The sequence below is a fragment of the Oncorhynchus masou genome, chromosome 10 (genome assembly GCF_036934945.1).
Source record: "Oncorhynchus masou masou isolate Uvic2021 chromosome 10, UVic_Omas_1.1, whole genome shotgun sequence".
Lineage (NCBI taxonomy): Eukaryota > Metazoa > Chordata > Actinopteri > Salmoniformes > Salmonidae > Oncorhynchus > Oncorhynchus masou.
This window is the reverse complement of record NC_088221.1, coordinates 49,544,778-49,560,974: the sequence shown is the minus strand read 5'-3', so window position 1 is coordinate 49,560,974 and position 16,197 is coordinate 49,544,778. Positions and strand designations below refer to the sequence as shown.

General features: G+C 44.3%; 1 pseudogene; it reads right to left on the bottom strand.

The window, feature by feature from the left end:
* Nucleotides 1-2,186: 2,186 nt before the first annotated feature.
* Nucleotides 2,187-16,197, bottom strand: part of LOC135546896 (integrin alpha-V-like) — a 32,000-nt pseudogene continuing 17,989 nt past the window's right edge.

The window sequence follows — 16,197 nt, the reverse complement described above, 5'->3', positions numbered from 1 at the left end:
CTGGAAGTCAAGGATTATATACAACAGCACTTAATCAAACCACCATTTTTCCACTCCTCTTATCCATATAGTACAGGAAGGTGTCATCCAGATGCAGCTATAAACAGCCAGGTGCCCAGGAGGAGTAGTGGTACGGCTGATCCTACATCACCACACTTATTCTGAGATGCTTTGTGAATACATACAGGACTAGGGCCCCGTATCCACAAAGCATCTCAGAAAAGGTCCTAGGAATCATATTAGAATCTGGTTTAAGAACAACAACTCAGAGTAGGTTTTACGATGCTAAAGACACTGAGTTCTAGCCACAAAAAATCAACTCATGAAGTTTATCTCAGCTAGGTTCAGTCCAACCCTCTTTCTGGAGATCTACTGTCCTGTAGGTTATCTTCCTGTCTGGGTTTGGAACCAGTCCCCCTTTGGGTTGTGCCGTAGGTTAGGAGATCTTTGTGGGCTATACTCGGCCTTGTCTCAGGATGGTAAGTTGGTGGTTGAAGATATCCCTCTAGTGGTGTGGGGGCTGTGCATTGGCAAAGTGGGTGGGGTTATATCCTGCCTGTTTGGCCCTGTCCGGGGGTATCATCGGATAGGGCCATAGTGTCTCCTGACCCCTCCTGTCTCAGCCTCCAGTCAGGATTTATGGCTGCAGTAGTTTATGTGTGCCTGGGGGCTAGGGTCAGTTTGTCAATATCTGGAGTATTTATCCTGTCCTATGGTCCGGTGTCCTGTGTGAATTCATTTATAACATGAACTCTCTCTAATTTGCTCTCTCTCTCTCTTTCTTTTTCTAGGAGTTTTTCCTGTCTCTCTCATTCTCGCTGAGGACCTTTGAGCCCCTAGGACCATGACTCAGGACTACCTACAGGCAGATGACTCCTTGCTGTCCCCAGTGGGTATTGAGTCATATCATGTGCTGCTGCTCCAGTTTCAACGGTTCTGCCTGCCGCTATAGTGTGGAACCCTGACCTGTTCACCGGATAGTGTAGGCTGTCTATGGTGTGTCCTATGGGTCAGACGTGAACCTGTTTTCAACTCTCCAGAGACAGCAGGAGCGGTAGAATACTCTAATGATCGGGTGAAAAGCCAACTGACTATGGTGTAGGAACCTGTCTGGTGAGGTGCTGACTTGCTGCACCTCGAGGAACTCTGTGATTGCAGGAACTATTATTTGACCATGCTGGTCATTTATGAACATTTGAACATCTTGGCCATGTTCTGTTATAATCTCCACCCGGCACAGCCAGAAGAGGACTAGGCCACCCCTCATAGCCTGGGTCCTCTCTAGGTCTATGGGTTCTTCCTAGGTTTCGGCCTTTCTAGGGAGTTTTTCCTGGCCACCGTGCTTCTCAGGAACACCTGCATTGCTTGCTGTTTGGGGGTTTTAGGCTGTCTATGGTGTTTCTGTACAGCACTTTGAGATATCAGCTGATGTCAGAAGGGCTATATAAATACATTTGATTTGATTGACCCTCTTCCTGGAGGGTTGGACTGATAACCTACAGGACAGTAGAATCTCCAGGAAGAGGGTTGGGCAGCCCTGCATTAGTGGCTATAGTTATGTGAAGTCATATCAGGTGAATATCATGTGAATTACGCCTCTTGGTGAAATCATTGTCAATGGCGAACACATGTAGGATGTCTATGGTGTAATCCTTCTCACCACCCCCTTAATGATTTAGATGCACTATTGTAGGAAGTGGCTGTTCCACTGGATGTCAGAAGGTGAATTCTATGGTGTAGGAATTTGTAAGTCGCTCTGATAGGAAAGAGCGTCAGTAAATGACTTAAATGTAAATGTAATGTAAATGTCTAGATTATGTATGGGTTGATCATATGGTGTAGGAACCTGTCTATGGTTTAGGAACCTGTCTATGGTGTAGGAACCTGTCTATGGGTCAGGAACCTGTCTATGGGTCAGGAACCTGCTATGGGTCAGGTCTATGGTGTAGGAACCTGTCTATGGGTCAGGAACCTGTCTATGGTGTAGGAACCTGTCTATGGGTCAGGAACCTGTCTATAGGAAGTGTAGGAACCTGTCTATGGTGTAGGAACCTGTCTATGGGTCAGGAACCTGTCTATGGTGTAGGAACCTGTCTATGGTGTAGGAACCTGTCTATGGGTATGGGTCAGGAACCTGTCTATGGTGTAGGGTCAGGAACCTGTCTATGGTGTAGGAACCTGTCTAGGAACCTGTCTATGGTGCAGGAACAGGTCTATGGTGTAGGAACCTGTCTATGGTGTAGGAACCTGTCTATGGGTCAGGAACCTGTCTATGGGTCAGGAACCTGTCTATGGTGTAGGAACCTGTCTATGGTGCAGGAACAGGTCTATGGTGTAGGAACCACTGACTAAGCCGCCCTTTTCTATTATCAAGACACCAACTGGTAACTGTTAACTGGTTAGGACAGCTCATGAGGTCTCCTAAATATCTGCTGTCTCGATGGGATTCTAGATTTTTTTTTTGATTTGCAAAATGTTCTACTCGTGAGATAGTGTGTCAATGCAGGTCCTGGTGTTGCATCGAAGTCTGGAGACCTCCAGGGGTTGCTGGAGGGCTTGCTGGAGGTCTCAGGCTTCATTGATCCTGTCACCGTTCTCCTGCGGTGCCAGCTGTTCCTTCTCCGTGTTGTCCTCCTGAGGGGGCGCACACGCTGAAGAAACCCAGCTGGAGGGAGGGAGGAGTCACAGACAATTAGGATCCTATGTCCTCTAATTCTACTTATTCCACTTCTATAGCGCTTTTCATTACAGAAGGAATCTCAAAGCGCTGTTTTCTGAACACGCAGATACAGTCTACAAAAGGGCTATCACAACTGAAATCCATCCACTCCTTGTCAAGACTTGACAGGTTCAAGGTTCAAAAATGACCATTTCTATAATTAAAAAAATATATATTTTTCAAGAAATGATAACATAATTTGTAAACCCTGTTTGTAAGCTTTTAAATGACATCAATCTCAACCGTTTATCTTTTCCAGTGATGTAAACACTCAACCGTTTATCTTTTCCAGTGATGTAAACACTCAACTGTTTATCTTTTCCAGTGATGTAAACACTCAACCGTTTATCTTTTCCAGTGATGTAAACACTCAACCGTTTATCTTTTCCAGTGATGTAAACACTCAACCGTTTATCTTTTCCAGTGATGTAAACACTCAACCGTTTATCTTTTCCAGTGATGTAAACACTCAACCGTTTATCTTTTCCAGTGATGTAAACACTCAACCGTTTATCTTTTCCAGTGATGTAAACACTCAACTGTTTATCTTTTCCAGTGATGTAAACACTCAACCGTTTATCATTTCCAGTGATGTAAACACTCAACTGTTTATCTTTTCCAGTGATGTAAACACTCAACCGTTTATCATTTCCAGTGATGTAAACACTCAACCGTTTATCTTTTCCAGTGATGTAAACACTCAACCGTTTATCTTTTCCAGTGATGTAAACACTCAACCGTCTATCTTTTCCAGTGATGTCTCATGGTACTTGGGGTATGCAAAAATCAACTTTGAGCACCTTTTATCTCACAAATGTTTTGGTATTCAGGTCCAAAATGTCACTTTCTGAGCACTTCTACAATGGACAAATACATATGGAAGGGATTGAATTTAAAATGGATTTACCTCGAGTGTTTCTAGCTTATGCCTAATTTTCAACACCGGCCACTAGATGGACTTTATTGGAAACAAGAGAGGATAGGAGGCAAGGGAAGGAAAGGTTTGACTCACCTTATACATGATGAAGATTAGCAGAGCCAGCAGCAGTAGTCCAGCCAGCACAGCCAACGCCACCACCCACCCGGGAACAGGTTCAGGATCAGATTTCAACCAGATCACTGACATACTCACCTGAAGGACACATCGCAGGGTATTACAATACAACACATCTCTATTCATCCAATACACAGAGACAAAGGAAATGACCTATTTGCTGTGGTAGTAGCCAGCCATAAAGAACAATACAGGATCCTATGGACTCTGGTCAAAAGTAGCGGATTATATCGAGACCGGGTTCCATTTCAGAGGCAGACCTGGTTCATGTCATGTGACTCACCGTAATTGCGTTGGAGGGCAGCTCAGACACCAGGTTCTTGTTATAAGGCATCTCTATGACGCTGAAGGAAGCGGAGGACTCACGGTGAACGACCGGTTCTGGCTCTCAGTCTGGACCAAAGAAACGCACCATCACGGCTCGATTTTATTACATCAAAAAGGGAGCCAACATATTAGGCTTTTATTTATTTGTGGTTATGGCCTGGTGGTGCCAGATTTATTTATAGCATAGCTAACCTGGTGGTGCCAGATTTATTTAAGTTGTGGCCCATATAGCTAGCCTGGTGGTGCCAGATTTATTTAAGTTATGGCCCATATAGCTAGTAAAAATTCCCTGGTGGTGCCAGATTTATTTCAAAGTTATGGCCCACATTAGTCAGAAGCCTGGTGGTGCCAGATTTATTTAAACGTTTCGAGAGGCCCACATAGCTTAGCCTGGTGGTGCCAGATTTATTCCACATTTAAGTTGAGGCCCATATACAGTTGAAGCTATTTTGCCACAACTTTGGGAAGTTTACATACACCTTAGTCAAATCCATTTAAACTCAGTTTTTTCACAATTCCTGACATTTAATCCAGATGTAAAGAAGCTTTAAAGCCCATAATTTTCTAGAATTTTCCAAACTGTTTAAAGGTAGTATATGTACTTGACCCACTGGAATTGTGATTAAGTGAAATACCCCCAAAACAATTAGTTTGTTAACAAGAAAGTTTGTGTGAAAATGTGTGGAGTGGTTGAAAAATGAGTTTTAATGACTCCAACCTAAGTGGTGCCAGATTTATTTAAGTTATGGTCCATATAGCTAGTCTGGTGGTGACAGATTTATTTCAATTATGGTGACAGATCTATTTGTGGTGGTGACAGATCTATTTGTGCAGATCCTGCTGTTATGTTATTTTGGCATTAATACGTGTCACATATCAGTTTGCAAATAATGTAAACAAAAAAATAAAAATAATAATTAGAGTTGAGTTAATAAACCCTCCCATACAAACATGGTCTCTTTTTGTCTTTATTGATTCAGGTGTTTCAGCTCAGTGCTTTCTGTGGTGTTGGGGCAGCCAGTGGAAAATATGGAGAGTAAAGGTTGGTAATGTCCTCTTGTTGTGCCGTGATTGGCTCAGTGTTCTGTCACTCATGGGGACACTACGTCACTGCCAAATCTAAGGGTAGACCTTGAAAATTCAAGCCCCTTGGGTGCTGCCATAGAGTTACATTAGAAGTGCCCATCCAAGAAGGCTTAAGGTCATTGTCCACTGATAAAATGATGTCAAATCACATTATATCTACCGTAGCTTTGATTAGACGGATCATGTCAACATCATACTTTCACAATCTTAGCTAGCAAGCTAGACAAGCAGTCATCATCATGAATCACGTCGACAATCTACTGGCAAATCTTTTTTAATATTTGTCATATGAAGAGAAATTATGAAGAGAAATTATAGATAAAACATATTGGTGCTCATCAGCCATTGGACATAAACATTACACAACAAGATGGAAATCACAAATTCAACAATGAGTGGTTTGGAAGGAATCAGTGGCTAACTAAAGATCACTGACGTTATCATGATTCAACCTTGTTTTTTTGCCGAGTTCCCAGTCTTGAAAGCACCATAAATCCAGAGAATGCCAGACTTTGAGGACAAAATTTGCCCACGAAGGACTGCCGCTTCACCTTCCTGCTCAAGTGAGCATTATACAACAAGGTGAGTCCAAAAATGTATTGTACACTGCTGCATAAAGGATGTAATATGCCAGGGAGATATGTTACTGTAGCTGAGAAAGTCATACTAAGTGTATGTTGTGGAGTAAGACGTTAGTGGCTCATGTGCCTCACCATCATTTGGTCTATTTACCCCTCTTAATTTCACCTACTGTTCTGACTTGGTGGTGCACAAGTAGCCTGTAATCATTGAATATTGTAAGAGCTTTCATTGTCTGCTTGTATGTCCCCTTTATTTATCATACGGTTCTGACTTGGTGTACAGGGAGAACACTAAGAACGGCCCATGTTCTGAATTCTGTCGCTGTAAATTTCAAAAGTGCTGAACAAATAGTTATATTGACTATGTCCGTCCTAGCTCGCTCATTAAATATCTTAATCGAAATAACGGATTTCCTCTTATCTGCTTGTCGTCCATTTATGCCATAGTTTGTATATCTCAATTGTCAGTAGAAACCACATTTGTTTAAGCAAGTCTGCCATATCAGCTATGTTTATTTTAAAGGCAGTAAATGAGTCTGAATGAACTGTTTCGCTGCCAGACAAGGTTCCTCTGATAGTGTCACGCCCCGGTCTTAGTATTTTGTGTTTTCTTTATCTATTTGGTCAGGCCAGGGTGTGACATGGGTTTTTGTATGTGGTGTGTTTTGTCTTGGAGTTTTTTCATAGGTATTGGGATTGTAGCTTAGTGGGGTGTTCTAGCTTAGTCTATGGCTGTCTGAAGTGGTTCTCAATCAGAGGCAGGTGCTTATCGTTGTCTCTGATTGGGAACCATATTTAGGCAGCCATATTCTTTGAGTGTTTCGTGGGTGATTGTCCTTATTTCTGTCGTGTGTTAGTTTGCACCAGTATAGGCTGTTTCGGTTTTCGTTTGTTGTTTTCGTATTGATTCATGTTTTTCCTTGTTTCATTAAAATATGAATCACAAAAGCCACGCCGCATTTTGGTCCGACTCTCCTTCGCCTACAGAAAACCGTGACAGGTAGCCAGTTGTAGCAGTAGTAAGGTGTTGGGACTTTGCTGTTGGGACAGCTTTATATAGATCCTAACAGATTGTGGGCACCGATTGTCACTGTTATAGTGCAATTCATGTATTGTTTAGTGTTGTGTTGTGTAGTGGCTTTGCTGGTAAGCGTCCCCCCTCCAAAAAAAATGTTGGTTTGCCCTACCAAGATTTACATGCTAAAATCGCCACTGGGGCACACTGTAGCCACATGTCTTGAAATGGAAATCAGAAACGGCATTTCTCATTGGATAGATAGTACCTCCAATGTTTCAGTCCCGTTTGGTGCCTAATGAACACAACCCTGCTGTATGCTTCAACTACAGTAGGTGGAATGTCTCATCTTGAGGAAGGTGGTCACCCCCCTATAGTCTTGAGTGGACGCACAATACAGCACAAACACATCTGGGACCACCAGGCTCGCATAGAACATCTCGGTCCCTTCAAACTAAACTCGAAGCCAGTTCCTCTACGGTTTTTTCTTCCATTGTTCCCCTCTAATCAGGGATTTAGAGGGTGCAATTAATTATCAGGTAGAAAATAAACCAGCAGGCTCCAGACCTGGTATGTGAAGAGTTGAAAACTACTGCTCTAGGGGATAACAGACAGGAGGCTCACCTTGAGGAAGGTGGCCACCCCAGCCTGGAGTGGACGTACAGGGTAGTACTCTGACCTCTCTCCACACGGCCCACCTGACAACGGATCTTCAGGCACTGGGCCTTGGAACAATCCTGAGTGAGGAGACACATTCACAGTGACATTAAACACAATCCATACGGCTAATGCCATCTGTATGATTACATTAGAACAGGGTTAGCGATTCAGGAAGTACATTAGTACTGTAGCCAACAGGGTTAGCGATTCAGGAAGTACATTAGTACTGTAGCCAACAGGGTTAGCGATTCAGGAAGTACATTAGTACTGTAGCCAACAGGGTTAGCGATTCAGGAAGTACATTAGTACTGTAGCCAACAGGGTTAGCGATTCAGGAAGTACATTAGTACTGTAGCCAACAGGGTTAGCGATTCAGGAAGTACATTAGTACTGTAGCCAACAGGGTTAGCGATTCAGGAAGTACATTAGTACTGTAGCCAACAGGGTTAGCGATTCAGGAAGTACATTAGTACTGTAGCCAACAGGGTTAGCGATTCAGGAAGTACATTAGTACTGTAGCCAACAGGGTTAGCGATTCAGGAAGTACATTAGTACTGTAGCCAACAGGGTTAGCGATTCAGGAAGTACATTTCAGACTTGCAGTTTACTTCCTGAATCAACTGAATTGAAATGGAATTGACCCCGAAACCCTGGTATAAAATGACAGTACAGCATTAGTCAGGTAATCACGCCAATTACCAGAGTTTCCAGGTCTGCCTCCATCTCTTTCTTCGCCAGCTCTCTGCGGTGAACATGGTTTCTGTTCCTCCCTTCTGTATTGTCTCCACTGGTGGAAGCTGAACCATTTGTCTCTGCTGACAAAGGATTCTAGAACGGACAGAGAGAGAGAGAGGAATCCCTTCAATAACTTCCGATTATTATGTCACCAATAGCAACGGAAGCTCTATCTCAATTGTTTAACAATCTGTTCCCTCATTGTCTCCTCCTGTTCGTTTCAACTGACGGAAAATGCTGACTGGTGTAATGATGGCAGGTTAGTTTATCGCCTGGCTGACGTTCACCTGGTCGCCAGACTGTCGTCACCTGGTCGCCAGGCTGACGTTCACCTGGTCGCCAGGCTGACGTTCACCTGGTCGCCAGGCTGACGTTCACCTGGTCGCCAGGCTGACGTTCACCTGGTCGCCAGGCTGACGTTCACCTGGCTGCCAGACTGACGTTCACCTGGTCACTTCTTTCAGATCAGTGCAATAAATGGGAGGAGCATCGGAGAGGACAGACTGTTTAGACAATTGAAAAGAGCCAGTGTGTAGGCTGAATGAAATGGTGAATGGAAGGGAGAGAATATCACATACTGAGACATTGAGTGGGTTGATCTCCATGTCTGTACTGCAGTTCATGCCTCCGTCCACCTCTAGTTTAGTGATGTAGAGCAGAGAGCCGTTGTTGAACCTGTAGGGCCACTCGATGTCCAGTATGGCCTTGCTGAAGGTACTGGGACCTCTGTTACGCAACTGGAATAAGACAGATTGTAGTTACCGGTACTGCTCCAGGCTTCACTGACTTATATAGGTGTTATGTGAAAGGTCAGCTATGTTCGTTTTTACATTTAGCAGTTGACATTAATCTACAGGTAAAGTACACGTTGGGTCTAATGCCATGACACGGTGAATCTAATGTCACGTCACGGCGGGTCTAATGTCACGACACGGTGAATCTAATGTCACGACACGTTGGGTCTAATGTCACGACACGGTGAATCTAATGTCACGACACAGTGCATCTAATGTCACGACAGGTTGGGTCTAATGTCACGACACGGTGGGTCTAATGTCACGACACGTTGGGTCTAATGTCACGACACGGTGGGTCTAATGTCACGACACGTTGGGTCTAATGTCACGACACGGTGAATCTAATGTCATGTCACGGCGGGTCTAATGTTACGACACGGTGAATCTAATGTCACGACACGTTGTAGGTCTAATGTCATGACACGGTGAATCTAATGTCACGACACGTTGGGTCTAATGTCACGACACGGTGGGTCTAATGTCACGACACGGTGGGTCTAATGTCACGACACGGTGGGTCTAATGTCACGACACGGCGGGTCTAATGTCACGACACGGCGGGTCTAATGTCACGACACGGCGGGTCTAATGTCACGACATGTTAGGTTTAATGTCACGACACGTTGGGTCTAATGTCACGACACGGTGAATCTAATGTCACGACACGTTGGGTCTAATGTCACGACACGGTGAATCTAATGTCACGACACGTTGGGTCTAATGTCACGACACGGTGAATCTAATGTCACGACACGTTGGGTCTAATGTCACGACACGGTGAATCTAATGTCACGACACGTTGGGTCTAATGTCACGACACGGTGAATCTAATGTCACAACACGTTGGGTCTAATGTCACGACACGTTGGGTCTAATGTCACGACACTTTGCGTCTAATGTCACGACACGGCGGGTCTAATGTCACGACACGTGGGTCTAATGTCACGACACAGTGGGTCTAATGTCACGACACGTTGGGTCTAATGTCACGCCACGTTGGGTCTAATGTCATGAAATGGAACCCAATATAGTGCATTACTTTTGACCAGCCTATATAGGGAATAGGGTGTCATTTGACCAGCCTATATAGGGAACAGTGTCATGGTTGACCTCATAGATGTGCATTATTTGTGGACCGATGTCCTCTCCTACGACAAGGTTCTCTTTGGGCTTCCAGTTCGCGATGGGCAGGAAGAACTGGTCAGGAAGCGCCACCCTACAGCAAAGGGAAGGGGGGGAGATTGGGGTTCAACGTCTGGGCTATCCATATAAAGTACATTCTGCATTTCTTCACATTCTGTTACCGTGAATCAGTAAAGTCATTACTATATGAGAGATGGTAGGGGACATCAGTACTGTCTTTGCTGCTAAACCACTTATCATGGGTTACATACATTCCATCTAAACCCTTCTGTTACCCTCAGGTCTGAGGCACAGACAGACAGACGCAGCTGAAGGTCCCACCTGGGATTTGAGCCGGCAGATATTTACTAATTACCAGCTAATTACCTGATAATTACCTGCTAATTATAATCTAAACACAATCTGCATTTTATGGTGTGTGTTGGTGACCTCCCACCTGCCCATTAAGGTAGAAGGAGGTGTATGTTGGTGACCTCCCACCTGCCCATTAAGGTAGGATAAGGTGTATGTTGGTGACCTCCCACCTGCCCATTAAGGTAGGATACGGTGTATGTTGGTGACCTCCCACCTGCCCATTAAGGTAGGAGGAGGTGTATGTTGGTGACCTCCCACCTGCCCATTAAGGTAGGATAAGGTGTATGTTGGTGACCTCCCACCTGCCCATTAAGGTAGGAGGAGGTGTATGTTGGTGACCTCCCACCTGCCCATTAAGGTAGGAGGAGGTGTATGTTGGTGACCTCCCACCTGCCCATTAAGGTAGGAGGAGGTGTATGTTGGTGACCTCCCACCTGCCCATTAAGGTAGGAGGAGAGGTATGTTGGTGACCTCCCACCTGCCCATTAAGGTAGGAGGAGGTGTATGTTGGTGACCTCCCACCTGCCCATTAAGGTAGGATAAGGTGTATGTTGGTGACCTCCCACCTGCCCATTAAGGTAGAAGGAGGTATATGTTGGTGACCTCCCACCTGCCCATTAAGGAGGATAAGGTGTATGTTGGTGACCTCCCACCTGCCCATTAAGGTAGAAGGAGGTGTATGTTGGTGACCTCCCACCTGCCCATTAAGGAGGATAAGGTGTATGTTGGTGACCTCCCACCTGCCCATTAAGGTAGGAGGAGGTAGTTGAGTGACCTCCCACCTGCCCATTAAGGTAGGAGGAGAGGTATGTTGGTGACCTCCCACCTGCCCATTAAGGTAGGAGGAGGTGTATGTTGGTGACCTCCCACCTGCCCATTAAGGTAGGAGGAGAGGTATGTTGGTGACCTCCCACCTGCCCATTAAGGTAGGATAAGGTGTATGTTGGTGACCTCCCACCTGCCCATTAAGGTAGAAGGAGGTGTATGTTGGTGACCTCCCACCTGCCCATTAAGGTAGGATAAGGTGTATGTTGGTGACCTCCCACCTGCCCATTAAGGTAGGAGGAGGTGTATGTTGGTGACCTCCCACCTGCCCATTAAGGTAGAAGGAGGTATGTTGGTGACCTCCCACCTGCCCATTAAGGTAGGATAAGGTGTATGTTGGTGACCTCCCACCTGCCCATTAAGGTAGGATAGGGTGTATGTTGGTGACCTCCCACCTGCCCATTAAGGTAGGATAGGGTGTATGTTGGTGACCTCCCACCTGCCCATTAAGGTAGGAGGAGGTGTATGTTGGTGACCTCCCACCTGCCCATTAAGGTAGGAGGAGGTGTATGTTGGTGACCTCCCACCTGCCCATTAAGGTAGGAGGAGGTGTATGTTGGTGACCTCCCACCTGCCCATTAAGGTAGGAGGAGGTGTATGTTGGTGACCTCCCACCTGCCCATTAAGGTAGGAGGAGGTGTATGTTGGTGACCTCCCACCTGCCCATTAAGGTAGGAGGAGAGGTATGTTGGTGACCTCCCACCTGCCCATTAAGGTAGGAGGAGGTGTATGTTGGTGACCTCCCACCTGCCCATTAAGGTAGGATAAGGTGTATGTTGGTGACCTCCCACCTGCCCATTAAGGTAGGAGGAGGTGTATGTTGGTGACCTCCCACCTGCCCATTAAGGTAGGAGGAGAGGTATGTTGGTGACCTCCCACCTGCCCATTAAGGTAGGATAAGGTGTATGTTGGTGACCTCCCACCTGCCCATTAAGGTAGGATAAAATGCAGGATACTAAAGTGAAAATACATTCTTTTCACACTTCAATTAGATGATATTTCTGTACTTAAACGGCTAAGATTTTGTTCAGTAATGGCCTTCATTGGAGAAGACAACATACCCTCTGATATCCACATTGGCCAGAACAGCCAGCGTTGTGATACTGGAGACCAGACTGCTGGTGCTGTTGAACTGGTTGGAACTGAAAGACAGTATTATATTATTAACTGATTAAAAAGAAAGACCAGATCGTGAAAACATCAGATAAGCAGTGTACACAGTACAGGTTGATGCTAAAACACAAAATGTCCACAGGGTGGAACCATTGCATTGTATTGTAATTTTGTCCATGATTTAGAACTTGCTGCTAAAGCCTCATAAGAAATATACAAAAACTCCAGACAATTCCACCACAAGACACATGGGCTCTCAACTATATTCTAAACAATTTAACAGTGACTTTGATCAACAGAATATGTTTGTTTTTTTGTAGAGTGGACCAGCGTGACCTTGGGGTAGCGGGAGAGTAAACAAAAGGTTTTCTTTCATAACAACAGTGACAGACGCAAGATACAGCGACTCTGTCATTGACAAGCTCCTTTCAATCCAACCAGGGAGAAGAGAAATAACAATTTTTTTTTTTTTTTTTTTTTTTTTTACATTTGCCCTTGTCAAAGTGGTCCAATACAGGAAGTAGGGTGCAGTTTGGGACAATCCTTTAGTCTCACTGTCTGTTACCACAGAGTCAGAATGTGTGTGGAGAATGTACAGGGAGTCTCTTCTCTAAAAATGATTTTTAGTTCAATTAGGTCCTAACTTTATGACCATTCGACGACGTACGAGACTCTGTTTCATTCCAGTATTTATACAGGTTAGGTAGGTTCATTTAAGATTTAAAAGTCTTGCGAGAGAGACTTGTATACATACCCAGTTGTTTGGAAGTAAAAGATCAGGAAAAGTAATTTTATTTCTAAAAGCCTTGTGTTCTGACCCCGTTTTGTTACCTCTGTATCTGCAGGTCAAACTTCACAAACGTGTCCTGCTCTGAGAGCTGATGAACACTGAAGCGGAGTCCGGCCAGCACCTGAAGACGACATCGAAACCACAGCATCGGGATCATCACCATTCTGATTTTAAGTCTCGTACTACGCTTATACAGGCAGCACAATTCTGAAATGTTTTACTTTTGACCAATCAGATCAGATTTTTTTTTTTTCGGCCAATAAATGAATCAGATTTGGGCAGCCTGTGTAAACGCACCCTCGGATCAGAATCAGAATCATCTGCATTCACCAAGTGCATTCACATGTACCAGGAATTTGACCTGGTGAAATGGCGCTGACTAGGTGTCTAGTCAACACCAACATAGAAATAGAATCCCTAGAACATACACCCCCCCCCCCCCCCTCATTCAGGTCAACGGGACGGATACCAATCTGCATGCTCCATCCACTCACCTTAATTCCTCCTTTCATGGGATTCCCCAGGTCACACACCACCACCCTGGTCTGGTTCTCTGTCTTGTATGCACAGGACAACCTTGACAGAGTCTGCAAGGGAGAAACCGACAAAATGCATGATACTATGTTAATGTTGATAGCTCGTCACTTTAACTACACCTACATGTACATATGACCTCAATCACCTCGACTAACCTGTGGCCCAGGTTATATAGCCTCTCTACTGTTATTTTAATGCTGCTGATGTTTAATTCATTTCCTTTTTTTCCTTTTTTTTTTTTACTTCACCCTTATTTTTCTAGGTTAAAGGCACTGTGAGGTCTACTACACCTGTTGTATTCAGGTCTACTACACCTGTTGTTCACTGTGAGGTCTACTACACCTGTTGTATTCAGGTCTACTACACCTGTATTGTATTCAGGTCTACTACACCTGTTGTATTCAGGTCTACTACACCTGTTGTATTCAGCATTTCACTGTGAGGTCTACTACACCTGTTGTATTTAGCATTTCACTGTTAGGTCTACTACACCTGTTGTATTCAGCATTTCACTGTGAGGTCTACTACACCTGTTGTATTTAGCATTTCACTGTTAGGTCTACTACACCTGTTGTATTCAGCATTTCACTGTGAGGTCTACTACACCTGTTGTATTTAGCATTTCACTGTTAGGTCTACTACACCTGTTGTATTCAGCATTTCACTGTGAGGTCTACTACACCTGTTGTATTCAGCATTTCACTGTGAGGTCTACTACACCTGTTGTATTCAGCATTTCACTGTCAGGTCTACTCCACCTGTTGTATCCAGGTCTACTACACCTGTTGTATTCAGCATTTCACTGTAAGGTCTACTACACCTGTTGTATTCAGCATTTCACTGTGAGGTCTACTACACCTGTTGTATTCAGCATTTCACTGTAAGGTCTCCTACACCTGTTGTATTCAGCATTTCACTGTAAGGTCTACTACACCTGTTGTATTCAGCATTTCACTGTGAGGTCTACTACACCTGTTGTATTCAGCATTTCACTGTGAGGTCTACTACACCTGTTGTATTCAGCATTTCACTGTGAGGTCTACTACACCTGTTGTATCCAGGTCTACTCCACCTGTTGTATCCAGGTCTACTACACCTGTTGTATTCAGCATTTCACTGTAAGGTCCAGTACACCTGTTGTATTCAGCATTTCACTGTGAGGTATACTACACCTGTTGTATTCAGCATTTCACTGTAAGGTCCAGTACACCTGTTGTATTCAGCATTTCACTGTAAGGTCTACTACACCTGTTGTATTCAGCATTTCACTGTGAGGTCTACTACACCTGTTGTATTCAGCATTTCACTGTAAGGTCTACTACACCTGTTGTATTCAGCATTTCACTGTGAGGTCTACTACACCTGTTGTATTCAGCATTTCACTGTGAGGTCTACTACACCTGTTGTATTCAGCATTTCACTGTGAGGTCTACTACACCTGTTGTATTCAGCATTTCACTGTGAGGTCTACTACACCTGATGTATTCAGCATTTCACTGTGAGGTCTACTACACCTGTTGTATTCAGCATTTCACTGTAAGGTCTACTACACCTGTTGTATTCAGCATTTCACTGTAAGGTCTACTACACCTGTTGTATTCAGCATTTCACTGTGAGGTCTACTACACCTGTTGTATTCAGCATTTCACTGTAAGGTCCAGTACACCTGTTGTATTCAGCATTTCACTGTAAGGTCTACTACACCTGTTGTATTCAGCATTTCACTGTAAGGTCCAGTACACCTGTTGTATTCAGCATTTCACTGTAAGGTCTACTACACCTGTTGTATTCAGCATTTCACTGTGAGGTCTACTACACCTGTTGTAGTCAGCATTTCACTGTAAGGTCCAGTACACCTGTTGTATTCAGCATTTCACTGTAAGGTCTACTACACCTGTTGTATTCAGCATTTCACTGTAAGGTCCAGTACACCTGTTGTATTCAGCGTTTCACTGTAAGGTCTACTACACCCGTTGTATTCAGCATTTCACTGTAAGGTCTACTACACCTGTAGTATTCAGCATTTCACTGTCAGGTCTACTACACCTGTTGTATTCAGCATTTCACTGTAAGGTCTACTACACCTGTTGTATTCAGCATTTCAATGTAAGGTCTACTACACCTGTTGTATTCAGCATTTCACTATGAGGTCTACTACACCTGTTGTATTCAGCATTTCACTGTGAGGTCTACTACACCTGTTGTATTCAGCATTTCACTGTGAGGTCTACTACACCTGTTGTATTCAGCATTTCACTGTAAGGTCTACTACACCTGTTGTATTCAGCATTTCACTGTAAGGTCTACTACACCTGTTGTATTCAGCATTTCACTGTAAGGTCTACTACACCTGTTGTATTCAGCATTTCACTGTAAGGTCTACTACACCTGTTGTATTCAGCATTTCACGCTCAACAGTTTCCTGTGTGTATCAAGAATGGTTCACCACCCAACGGACATC